The following is a 12604-nucleotide window of genomic DNA, read 5'->3' on the forward strand; positions in this document are numbered from 1 at the left end:
GTGTTCAAGAGAATATTGCTTTTTCACTTTCAAATTCTTTTCTAAGTTCACACACTTCTCTACTCAAACACTTAAGATGAATGAAGACTCTTCACTTATTCAAAAACACCTCTCTAATTTGAAGTTTACCCTATTCATATCATTTTAAAATATACCTTGCTAAAGAATGGATTAGTTGAATTCAACAATAGAGCGATCATTCACCTCTATCTTGTTCTTTGTCATTTTCTTTTCCTTATTTAAGTCAATGCATTCCTACAAAAATCTTCACAATGCCAAGTATTTTATTTAATTTTTAAGATAACTTATTCTAAAGTTCATAGAACCAGATGTTTATTCTTAAATTGTATTCAACACTTGTTTGATGAAAATTATTCGGAAAGCATGGAGAAAACAGTTAGGTGCTGCTGAGATTTGAACTCAGGATTTCCTGTTTACGAGACAGGCGCTTTAACCACTAAGCCACAGCACCAACGTTAATAGTAAGAAATGCATAAATAATTTATTGTTGATGATGAAAATGTGTTTCCTGCTATAAATTCTTCTTTATATGTATTGTAATCTTAAACACGAAAAGATACTCAATCACTACGCAAGTATTAATATGTTTTAATAAACAGGTACTCTTATAAAACCTAATTTCATTTCTTGAATTCTTTACAATTTTTTTTCATGAAGGTATTAATATTGCTCAAATCTAGGTAGAAATTTCATCTACGTCTTTCTCATAGATATGTAGTTTTTTTCATTTTGCAATAACAGTATTCATTCTATAATCTTGAAAATACTTGGGTTTTTATAAGGTTTAAGATGATCTTTTCAACAGTAAGATAAAGCAGACTTTTATATTTTAATTGTATCGGAATAAGACCAAATGAAAAAGATTTGTTATATAACAATGAGAAAAGCAAGGCACTGCTGAGAGTTGAACTCAGGATCTCCTGTTTACTAGACAGGCGCTTTAACCAGCTAAGCCACAGCACCTACTTGATTCTTAAGTTTGAAACACTTTTCTTTATGGTGTTCAAGAGAATATTGCTTTTTCACTTTCATATTCTTTTCTGAGTTCACACACTTCTCTACTCAAACATTTAAGATGAATGAAGACTCTTCACTTATTCAAAAACACCTCTCTAATTCGAAGTTTACCCTATTCATATCATTTTAAAATATACCTTGCTGAAGAATGGATTAGTTGAATTCAACAATGGAGTGATCACTCACCTCTATCTTGTTCTTTGTCATTTTCTTTTCCCTATTTCAGTCAATGCCTTCCTACAAAAATCTTCACAATACCAAGCATTTTATTTAATTTTTAAGATAACTTATTCTAAAGTTCATAGAACCAGATGTTTATTCTTAAATTGTATTCAACACTTGTTTGATGAAAATTATTCGGAAAGCATGGAGAAAACAGTTAGGTGCTGCTGGGATTTGAACTCAGGATTTCCTGTTTACGAGACAGGCGCATTAACCACTAAGCCACAGCACCAACGTTAATAGTACAAAATGCATAAATAATTTATTGTTGATGATGAAAATGTGTTTCTGCTATAAATTCTTCTTTATATGTATTGTAATCTTAAACACGAAAAGATACTCAATCACTACGCAAGGATTAATATGTTTTAATAAACAGCTACTCTTATAAAACCCAAATTCATTTCTTGAATTCTTTACAACTTTTTTTTCATGAAGGTAACAATATTGCTCCAATCTAGGTAGACATTTCATCTACATCTTTCTCATAGATAAGTATTTTTTTCATTTTGCAATAACAGTATGCATTCTATAATCTTGAAAATACTTGGGTTTTTATAAGGTTAAAGATGATCTGTTCAACAGTAAGATGAATCAGACTTTTATATTTTAATTGTATCGGAATAAGACCTAATGAAAATGATTTGTTATATAACAATGAGAAAAGCAAGGCACTGCTGAGAGTTGAACTCAGGATCTCCTGTTTACTAGACAGGCACTTTCACCAGCTAAGCCACAGCACCCACTTGATTCTTAAGTTTGAAACACTTTTCTTTATGGTGTTCAAGAGAATATTGCTTTTTCACTTTCATATTCTTTTCTAAGTTCACACACTTCTCTACTCAAACATTTAAGATGAATGAAGACTCTTCACTTATTCAAAAACACCTCTCTAATTTGAAGTTTACCCTATTCATATCATTTTAAAATATACCTTGCTGACGAATGGATTAGTTGAATTCAACAATAGAGTGATCACTCACCTCTATCTTGTGCTTTGTCATTTTCTTTTCCCTATTTCAGTCAATGCCTTCCTACAATAATCTACACAATACCAGGCATTTTATTTAATTTTTAAGATAACTTATTCTAAAGTTTATAGAACCAGATGTTTATTCTTAAATTGTATTCAACATTTGTTTGATGAAAATTATTTGGAAAGCATGTAGAAAACAGTTAGGTGCTGCTGAGATTTGAACTCAGGATTTCCTGTTTACGAGACAGGCGCTTTAACCACTAAGCCACAGCACCAACGTTATTAGTAAGAAATGCATAAATAATTTATTGTTGATGATGAAAATGTGTTTCCTGCTATAAATTCTTCTTTATATGTATTGTAATCTTAAACACGAAAAGATACTCAATCACTACGCAAGTATTAATATGTTTTAATAAACAGGTACTCTTATAAAACCCAATTTCATTTCTTGAATTCTTTAAAAAAGAAAATCATGAAGGTATTATTATTGCTCAAATCTAGGTAGAAATTTCATCTACGTCTTTCTCATAGATATGTATTTTTTTCATTTTGCAATAACAGTATTCATTCTATAATCTTGAAAACACTTGGGTTTTTATAAGGTTTAAAATGATCTTTTCAACAGTAAGATGAATCAGACTTTTATATTTTAATTGTATCGGAATAAGACCTAATGAAAAGGATTAGTTGTATAACAATGAGCAAAGCAAGGCGCTGCTGAGAGTTGAACTCGGGATCTCCTGTTTACAATACAGGCACTTTAACCAGCTAAGCCACAGCACCTACTTGATTCTTAGTTTTGAAACACTTTTCTTTATGATGTTCAAAAGAATATTGCTTTTTCACTTTCATATTCTTTTCTAAGCTCACACACTTCACTACTCAAACACTTAAGATGAATGAAGACTCTTCACTTATTCAAAAACACCTCTCTAATTTAAAGTTTACCCTATTCATATCAGTTTAAAATATACGTTGCTGAAGAATGGATTAGTTAAATTCAATAATAGAGTGATCATTCACCTCAATCTTGTTCTTTGTCATTTTCTTTTCCCTATTTCAGTCAATGCATTCCTCCAAAAATCTTCACAATACCAAATATTTTATTTAATTTTTAAGATAACTTATTCTAAAGTTCATAGAACCAGATGTTTATTCTTAAATTGTATTCAACACCTGTTTGATTAAAATTATTCGGAAAGCATGGAGAAAACAGTTAGGTGCTGCTGTGAGTTGAACTCAAGATTTCCTGTTTACCAAACAGGCACTTTAACCACTAAGCCACAGCACCAACGTTAATAGTAAAAAATGCATGAATAATTTATTGTTGATGATGAAAATGTGTTTCCTGCTATAAATTCTTCTTTATATGTATTGTAATCTTAAACACGAAAAGATACTCAATCACTACGCGAGTATTAATATGTTTTAATAAACAGGTACTCTTATAAAACCTAATTTCATTTCTTGAATTCTTTACAATTTTTTTTCATGAAGGTATTAATATTGCTCAAATCTAGGTAGAAATTTCATCTACGTCTTTCTCATAGATATGTAGTTTTTTTCATTTTGCAATAACAGTATTCATTCTATAATCTTGAAAATACTTGGGTTTTTATAAGGTTTAAGATGATCTTTTCAACAGTAAGATGAATCAGACTTTTATATTTTAATTGTATCGGAATAATACCTAATGAAAATGATTTGTTATATAACAATGAGAAAAGCAAGGCACTGCTGAGAGTTGAACTCAGGATCTCCTGTTTACTAGACAGGCGCTTTAACCAGCTAAGCCACAGCACCCACTTGATTCTTAAGTTTGAAACACTTTTCTTTATGGTGTTCAAGAGAATATTGCTTTTTCACTTTCATATTCTTTTCTAAGTTCACACACTTCTCTACTCAAACATTTAAGATGAATGAAGACTCTTCACTTATTCAAAAACACCTCTCTAATTTGAAGTTTACCCTATTCATATCATTTTAAAATATACCTTGCTGAAGAATGGATTAGTTGAATTCAACAATAGAGTGATCACTCACCTCTATCTTGTTCTTTGTCATTTTCTTTTCCCTATTTCAGTCAATGCCTTCCTACAAAAATCTTCACAATACCAAGCATTTTATTTAATTTTTAAGATAACTTATTCTAAAGTTCATAGAACCAGATGTTTATTCTTAAATTGTATTCAACATTTGTTTGATGAAAATTATTCGGAAAGCATGGAGAAAACAGTTAGGTGCTGCTGAGATTTGAACTCAGGATTTCCTGTTTACGAGACAGGCACTTTAACCACTAAGCCACAGTACCAACGTTAATAGTAAGAAATGCATAAATAATTTATTGTTGATGATGAAAATGTGTTTCCTGCTATAAATTCTTCTTTATATGTATTGTAATCTTAAACACGAAAAGATACTCAATCACTACGCAAGTATTAATATGTTTTAATAAACAGGTACTCTTATAAAACCCAATTTCATTTCTTGAATTCTTTACAATTTTTTTTCATGAAGGTATTAATATTGACCAAATCTAGGTAGAAATTTCATCTACGTCTTTCTCATAGATATGTATTTTTTTACATTTTGCAATAACAGTATTCATTCTATAATCTTGAAAATACTTGGGTTTTTATAGGGTTTTAGATGGTCTGTTCAACAGTAAGATAAATCAGACTTTTATATTTTAATTGTGTCGGAACAAGACCTAATGAAAATGATTTGTTATATAACCCTGAGAAAAGCAAGGCACTGCTGAGAGTTGTATTCTGGATTGCCTGTTTACTAGACAGGCGCTTTAACCAGCTAAGCCACAGCACCCACTTGATTCTTAGTTTTGAAACACTTTTCTTTATGGTGTTCAAGAGAATATTGCTTTTTCACTTTCATATTCTTTTCAAAGTTCACACACTTCCCTACTCAAACACGTAAGATGAATGAAGACTCTTCACTTATTCAAAAACACCTCTCTAATTTGAAGTTTACCCTATTCATATCATTTTAAAATATACCTTGCTGAAGAATGGATTAGTTGAATGTTGAATAGAGTGATCATTCACCTCTATCTTGTTCTTTGTCATTTTCTTTTCACTATTTCAATCAATGCATTCCTACAAAAATCTTCACAATACCAAGTATTTTATTTAATTTTTAAGATAACTTATTCTAAAGTTCATAGAACCAGATGTTTACACTTGAATTGTATTCGACACTTGTTTGATGAAAAATATTCGGAAACCATGGAGAAAACAGTTAAATGCTGCTGAGATTTGAACTCAGGATTTCCTGTTTACGAGACAGGAGCTTTAACCACTAAGCCACAGCACCAACTGTAATTGTAAAAAATGCATAAATAATTTATTGTTGATGATGAAAATGTGTTTCTGCTATAAATTCTTCTTTATATGTATTGTAATCTTAAACACGAAAAGATACTCAATCACTACGCAAGGATTAATATGTTTTAATAAACAGGTACTCTTATAAAACACAATTTAATTTCTTGAATTCTTTACAATTTTTTTTCATGAGGGTATTAATATTGCTCAAATCTAGGTAGAAATTTCATCTACGTCTTTCTCATAGATAAGTATTTTTTTCATTTTGCAATAACAGTATTCATTCTATAATCTTGAAAATACTTGGATTTTTATAAGGTTAAAGATGATCTGTTCAACAGTAAGATGAATCAGACTTTTATATTTTAATTGTATCGGAAAAAGACCTAATGAAAATGATTTGTTATATAACAATGAGAAAAGCAAGGCACTGCTGAGAGTTGAACTCAGGGTCTCCTGTTTACTAGACAGGCACTTTAACCAGCTAAGCCACAGCACCCATTTGATTCTTAAGTTTGAAACACTTTTCTTTATGGTGTTCAAGAGAATATTGCTTTTTCACTTTCATATTCTTTTCTAAGTTCACACACTTCTCTACTCAAACATTTAAGATGAATGAAGACTCTTCACTTATTCAAAAACACCTCTCTAATTTGAAGTTTACCCTATTCATATCATTTTAAAATATACCTTGCTGAAGAATTGATTAGTTGAATTCAACAATAGAGAGATCACTCACCTCTATCTTGTTCTTTGTCATTTTCTTTTCCCTATTTCAGTCAATGCCTTCCTACAAAAATCTTCACAATACCAAGCATTTTATTTAAGTTTTAAGATAACTTATTCTAAAGTTCATAGAACCAGATGTTTATTCTTAAATTGTATTCAACATTTGTTTGATGAAAATTATTCGGAAAGCATGGAGAATACAGTTAGGTGCTGCTGAGATTTGAACTCAGGATTTCCTGTTTACGAGACAGGCGCTTTAACCACTAAGCCACAGCACCAACGTTAATAGTAAGAAATGCATAAATAATTTATTGTTGATGATGAAAATGTGTTTCCTGCTATAAATTCTTCTTTATATGTATTGTAATCTTAAACACGAAAAGATACTCAATCACTACGCAAGTATTAATATGTTTTAATAAACAGGTACTCTTATAAAACCTAATTTCATTTCTTGAATTCTTTACAATTTTTTTCATGAAGGTATTAATATTGCTCAAATCTAGGTAGAAATTTCATCTACGTCTTTCTCATAGATATGTAGTTTTTTTCATTTTGCAATAACAGTATTCATTCTATAATCTTGAAAATACTTGGGTTTTTATAAGGTTTAAGATGATCTGTTCAACAGTAAGATGAATTAGACTTTTATATTTTAATTGTATCGGAATAAGACCTAATGAAAATGATTTGTTATATAACAATAAGAAAAGCAAGGCGCTGCTGAGAGTTGAACTCAGGATCTCCTGTTTACTAGACAGGCGCTTTAACCAGCTAAGCCACAGCACCCACTTGATTCTTAATTTTAAAACACCTTTCTTCATGGTGTTCAAGAGAATATTGCTTTTTCACTTTCAAATTCTTTTCTAAGTTCACACACTTCTCTACTCAAACACTTAAGATGAATGAAGACTCTTCACTTATTCAAAAACACCTCTCTAATTTGAAGTTTACCCTATTCATATCATTTTAAAATATACCTTGCTAAAGAATGGATTAGTTGAATTCAACAATAGAGCGATCATTCACCTCTATCTTGTTCTTTGTCATTTTCTTTTCCTTATTTAAGTCAATGCATTCCTACAAAAATCTTCACAATGCCAAGTATTTTATTTAATTTTTAAGATAACTTATTCTAAAGTTCATAGAACCAGATGTTTATTCTTAAATTGTATTCAACACTTGTTTGATGAAAATTATTCGGAAAGCATGGAGAAAACAGTTAGGTGCTGCTGAGATTTGAACTCAGGATTTCCTGTATACGAGACAGGCGCTTTAACCACTAAGCCACAGCACCAACGTTATTAGTAAGAAATGCATAAATAATTTATTGTTGATGATGAAAATGTGTTTCCTGCTATGAATTCTTCTTTATATGTATTGTAATCTTAAACACGAAAAGATACTCAATCACTACGCAAGTATTAATATGTTTTAATAAACAGGTACTCTTATAAAACCTAATTTCATTTCTTGAATTCTTTACAATTTTTTTACATGAAGGTATTAATATTGCTCAAATCTAGGTAGAAATTTCATCTACGTCTTTCTCATAGATTTGTAGTTTTTTTCATTTTGCAATAACAGTATTCATTCTATAATCTTGAAAATACTTGAGTTTTTATAAGGTTTAAGATGATCTTTTCAACAGTAAGATAAAGCAGACTTTTATATTTTAATTGTATCGGAATAAGACCAAATGAAAATGATTTGTTATATAACAATGAGAAAAGCAAGGCGCTGCTGAGAGTTGAACTCAGGATCTCCTGTTTACTAGACAGGCGCTTTAACCAGCTAAGCCACAACACCTACTTGATTCTTAAGTTTGAAACACTTTTCTTTATGGTGTTCAAGAGAATATTGCTTTTTCACTTTCATATTCTTTTCTGAGTTCACACACTCCTCTACTCAAACATTTAAGATGAATGAAGACTCTTCACTTATTCAAAAGCACCTTTCTAATTTGAAGTTTACCCTATTCATATCATTTTAAAATATACCTTGCTGAAGAATGGATTAGTTGAATTCAACAATAGAGTGATCATTCACCTCTATCTTGTCCTTTGTCATTTTCTTTTCCCTATTTCAATCAATGCATTCCTCACAAAAATCTTCACAATACCAAGTATTTTATTTCATTTTTAAGATAACTTATTCTAAAGTTTATAGAACCAGACGTTTATTCTTAAATTGTATTCAACACTTGTTTAATGAAAATTATTCCGAAAGCATGGAGAAAACAGTTAGGTGCTGCTGACATTTAAACTTAGGATTTCCTATTTACAAGACAGGCGCTTTAACCACTAAGCCACAGCACCAACATTAATACTAAAAAAACATAAATAATTTATTGTTGATGATGAAAATGTGTTTCCTGCTATAATTTCTTCTTTATATGTATTGTAATCTTACACACGAAAAGATACTCAATCACTACTCAAGTATTAATATGTTTTAAAAAACAGGTACTCTTATAAAACCCAATTTCATTTCTTGAATTCTTTACAAATTTTTTTCATGAAGGTATTAATATTGCTTAAATCAAGGTAGAAATGTCATCTACGTCTTTCTCATAGATATGTATTTTTTTCATTTTGCAATAGCGGTATTCATTCTATAATCTTGAAAATACTTGGGTTTTTATAAGGTTTAAGATGATCTGTTCAACAGTAATATGAATCAGACTTTTATATTTTAATTGTATCGGAATAAGACTTAATGAAAATGATTTGTTATATAACAATGAGAAAAGCAAGGGGCAGCTGCGAGGGTTGAACTCAGGATCTCCTTTTTACTAAACAGGTGCTTTAACCGGCTAAGCTACAGCACCCACTTGATTCTTAATTTTGAAACACTTTTCTTTATGGTGTTCAAGAGAATATTTCTTTTCCACTTTCATATTCTTTTCTAAGTTCACACACTTCTCTACTCAAAGACTTTAGATGAATGAAGACTCTTCACTTATTCAAAAATACTTCTCTAATTTGAAGTTTACACTATTCACATCATGTTAAAATATACCTTGCTGACGAATGGATTAGTTGAATTCAACAATAGAGTGATCATTCACCTCTATCTTGTTCTTTGTCATTTTCTTTTCCTTATTTAAGTCAATGCATTCCTACAAAAATCTTCACAATGCCAAGTATTTTATTTAATTTTTAAGATAACTTATTCTAAAGTTCATAGAACCAGATGTTTATTCTTAAATTGTATTCAACACTTGTTTGATGAAAATTATTCGGAAAGCATGGAGAAAACAGTTAGGTGCTGTAGAGATTTGAACTCAGGATTTCCTGTATACGAGACAGGCGCTTTAACCACTAAGCCACAGCACCAACGTTATTAGTAAGAAATGCATAAATAATTTATTGTTGATGATGAAAATGTGTTTCCTGCTATGAATTCTTCTTTATATGTATTGTAATCTTAAACACGAAAAGATACTCAATCACTACGCAAGTATTAATATGTTTTAATAAACAGGTACTCTTATAAAACCTAATTTCATTTCTTGAATTCTTTACAATTTTTTTACATGAAGGTATTAATATTGCTCAAATCTAGGTAGAAATTTCATCTACGTCTTTCTCATAGATTTGTAGTTTTTTTCATTTTGCAATAACAGTATTCATTCTATAATCTTGAAAATACTTGAGTTTTTATAAGGTTTAAGATGATCTTTTCAACAGTAAGATAAAGCAGACTTTTATATTTTAATTGTATCGGAATAAGACCAAATGAAAATGATTTGTTATATAACAATGAGAAAAGCAAGGCGCTGCTGAGAGTTGAACTCAGGATCTCCTGTTTACTAGACAGGCGCTTTAACCAGCTAAGCCACAACACCTACTTGATTCTTAAGTTTGAAACACTTTTCTTTATGGTGTTCAAGAGAATATTGCTTTTTCACTTTCATATTCTTTTCTGAGTTCACACACTCCTCTACTCAAACATTTAAGATGAATGAAGACTCTTCACTTATTCAAAAGCACCTCTCTAATTTGAAGTTTACCCTATTCATATCATTTTAAAATATACCTTGCTGAAGAATGGATTAGTTGAATTCAACAATAGAGTGATCATTCACCTCTATCTTGTCCTTTGTCATTTTCTTTTCCCTATTTCAATCAATGCATTCCTACAAAAATCTTCACAATACCAAGTATTTTATTTCATTTTTAAGATAACTTATTCTAAAGTTTATAGAACCAGACGTTTATTCTTAAATTGTATTCAACACTTGTTTAATGAAAATTATTCCGAAAGCATGGAGAAAACAGTTAGGTGCTGCTGACATTTAAACTTAGGATTTCCTATTTACAAGACAGGCGCTTTAACCACTAAGCCACAGCACCAACATTAATACTAAAAAAACATAAATAATTTATTGTTGATGATGAAAATGTGTTTCCTGCTATAATTTCTTCTTTATATGTATTGTAATCTTACACACGAAAAGATACTCAATCACTACTCAAGTATTAATATGTTTTAAAAAACAGGTACTCTTATAAAACCCAATTTCATTTCTTGAATTCTTTACAAATTTTTTTCATGAAGGTATTAATATTGCTTAAATCAAGGTAGAAATGTCATCTACGTCTTTCTCATAGATATGTATTTTTTTCATTTTGCAATAGCGGTATTCATTCTATAATCTTGAAAATACTTGGGTTTTTATAAGGTTTAAGATGATCTGTTCAACAGTAATATGAATCAGACTTTTATATTTTAATTGTATCGGAATAAGACTTAATGAAAATGATTTGTTATATAACAATGAGAAAAGCAAGGGGCAGCTGCGAGGGTTGAACTCAGGATCTCCTTTTTACTAAACAGGTGCTTTAACCAGCTAAGCTACAGCACCCACTTGATTCTTAATTTTGAAACACTTTTCTTTATGGTGTTCAAGAGAATATTTCTTTTCCACTTTCATATTCTTTTCTAAGTTCACACACTTCTCTACTCAAAGACTTTAGATGAATGAAGACTCTTCACTTATTCAAAAATACTTCTCTAATTTGAAGTTTACACTATTCACATCATGTTAAAATATACCTTGCTGACGAATGGATTAGTTGAATTCAACAATAGAGTGATCATTCACCTCTATCTTGTTCTTTGTCATTTTCTTTTCCCTATTTCAGTCAATGCATTCCTACAAAAATCTTCACAATACCAAGCATTTAATTTAATTTTTAAGATAACTTATTCTAAAGTTCATAGAACCAGATGTTTATTCTTAAATTGTATTCAACACTTGTTTGATGAAAATTATTCGGAAAGCATGGAGAAAACAGTTAGGTGCTGCTGAGATTTAAACTCAGGATTTCCTGTTTACGAGACAGGCGCTTTTACCACTAAGCCACAGCACCAACGTTAATAGTAAAAAATGCATGAATAATTTATTGTTGATGATGAAAATGTGTTTTTTGCTATAAATTCTTCTTTATATGTATTGTAATCTTAAACACGAAAAGATACTCAATCACTACGCAAGGATTAATATGTTTTAATAAACAGGTACTCTTATAAAACCCAATTTCATTTCTTGAATTCTTTACAATTTTTTTTCATGAAGGTATTAATATTGCTCAAATCTAGGTAGAAATTTCATCTACGTCTTTCTCATAGATATATATTTTTTTCATTTTGCAATAACAGTATTCATTCTATAATCCTGAAAATACTTGGGTTTTTATAAGGTTTAAAATGATCTTTTGAACAGTAAGATGAATCAGACTTTTATATTTTAATTGTATCGGAATAAGACCTAATGAAAATGATTTGTTATATAACAATGAGAAAAGCAAGGCTCTGCTGAGAGTTGAACTCAGGATCTCCTGTTTACTAGACAGGCGCTTTAACCAGCTAAGCCACAACACCCACTTGATTCTTAAATTTGAAACACTTTTCTTTATGGTGTTCAAGAGAATATTGCTTTTTCACTTTCATATTCTTTTCTAAGTTCACACACTTCTCTACTCAAACACTTAAGATGAATGAAGACTCTTCACTTATTCAAAAACACCTCTCTATTTTGAAGTTTACCCTATTCATATCATTTTAAAATATACCTTGCTAAAGAATGGATTAGTTGAATTCAACAATAGAGTGATCATTCACCTCTATCTTGTTCTTTGTCATTTTCTTTTCTGTATTTCAGCCAAGGCATTCCAACAAAAATCTTCACAATACCAAGCATTTTATTTAATTTTTAAGATAACTTATTCTAAAGTTCATAGAACCAGATGTTTATTCTTAAATTGTATTCAACACTTGTTTGATGAAA

The 12604-nt window shown here is 30.0% G+C and overlaps 14 non-coding genes across 14 annotated transcripts; all 14 read right to left on the reverse strand.

The window, feature by feature from the left end:
- Positions 1-399: 399 nt before the first annotated feature.
- Positions 400-472, reverse strand: TRNAT-CGU (transfer RNA threonine (anticodon CGU)). Its single transcript has one exon. It is a non-coding gene; the product is annotated as a tRNA-Thr (tRNA).
- Positions 473-910: 438 nt separating this feature from the next.
- On the reverse strand, positions 911-984 carry TRNAT-AGU (transfer RNA threonine (anticodon AGU)). The gene has a single exon. It is a non-coding gene; the product is annotated as a tRNA-Thr (tRNA).
- Positions 985-1929: 945 nt separating this feature from the next.
- Positions 1930-2003, reverse strand: TRNAT-AGU (transfer RNA threonine (anticodon AGU)). Its single transcript has one exon. It is a non-coding gene; the product is annotated as a tRNA-Thr (tRNA).
- Positions 2004-2438: 435 nt separating this feature from the next.
- On the reverse strand, positions 2439-2511 carry TRNAT-CGU (transfer RNA threonine (anticodon CGU)). The gene has a single exon. It is a non-coding gene; the product is annotated as a tRNA-Thr (tRNA).
- Positions 2512-3968: 1457 nt separating this feature from the next.
- On the reverse strand, positions 3969-4042 carry TRNAT-AGU (transfer RNA threonine (anticodon AGU)). Its single transcript has one exon. It is a non-coding gene; the product is annotated as a tRNA-Thr (tRNA).
- A 435-nt stretch (positions 4043-4477) lies between these two features.
- TRNAT-CGU (transfer RNA threonine (anticodon CGU)) lies at positions 4478-4550 on the reverse strand. The gene has a single exon. It is a non-coding gene; the product is annotated as a tRNA-Thr (tRNA).
- Positions 4551-5496: 946 nt separating this feature from the next.
- On the reverse strand, positions 5497-5569 carry TRNAT-CGU (transfer RNA threonine (anticodon CGU)). Its single transcript has one exon. It is a non-coding gene; the product is annotated as a tRNA-Thr (tRNA).
- Positions 5570-6005: 436 nt separating this feature from the next.
- Positions 6006-6079, reverse strand: TRNAT-AGU (transfer RNA threonine (anticodon AGU)). The gene has a single exon. It is a non-coding gene; the product is annotated as a tRNA-Thr (tRNA).
- A 435-nt stretch (positions 6080-6514) lies between these two features.
- TRNAT-CGU (transfer RNA threonine (anticodon CGU)) lies at positions 6515-6587 on the reverse strand. Its single transcript has one exon. It is a non-coding gene; the product is annotated as a tRNA-Thr (tRNA).
- A 437-nt stretch (positions 6588-7024) lies between these two features.
- On the reverse strand, positions 7025-7098 carry TRNAT-AGU (transfer RNA threonine (anticodon AGU)). Its single transcript has one exon. It is a non-coding gene; the product is annotated as a tRNA-Thr (tRNA).
- A 435-nt stretch (positions 7099-7533) lies between these two features.
- Positions 7534-7606, reverse strand: TRNAT-CGU (transfer RNA threonine (anticodon CGU)). The gene has a single exon. It is a non-coding gene; the product is annotated as a tRNA-Thr (tRNA).
- Positions 7607-8044: 438 nt separating this feature from the next.
- Positions 8045-8118, reverse strand: TRNAT-AGU (transfer RNA threonine (anticodon AGU)). The gene has a single exon. It is a non-coding gene; the product is annotated as a tRNA-Thr (tRNA).
- A 1967-nt stretch (positions 8119-10085) lies between these two features.
- TRNAT-AGU (transfer RNA threonine (anticodon AGU)) lies at positions 10086-10159 on the reverse strand. Its single transcript has one exon. It is a non-coding gene; the product is annotated as a tRNA-Thr (tRNA).
- A 1455-nt stretch (positions 10160-11614) lies between these two features.
- TRNAT-CGU (transfer RNA threonine (anticodon CGU)) lies at positions 11615-11687 on the reverse strand. The gene has a single exon. It is a non-coding gene; the product is annotated as a tRNA-Thr (tRNA).
- Between the last annotated feature and the right edge of the window lie 917 nt (positions 11688-12604).

The sequence above is a fragment of the Lissotriton vulgaris genome, chromosome 12 (genome assembly GCF_964263255.1).
Source record: "Lissotriton vulgaris chromosome 12, aLisVul1.2, whole genome shotgun sequence".
Lineage (NCBI taxonomy): Eukaryota > Metazoa > Chordata > Amphibia > Caudata > Salamandridae > Lissotriton > Lissotriton vulgaris.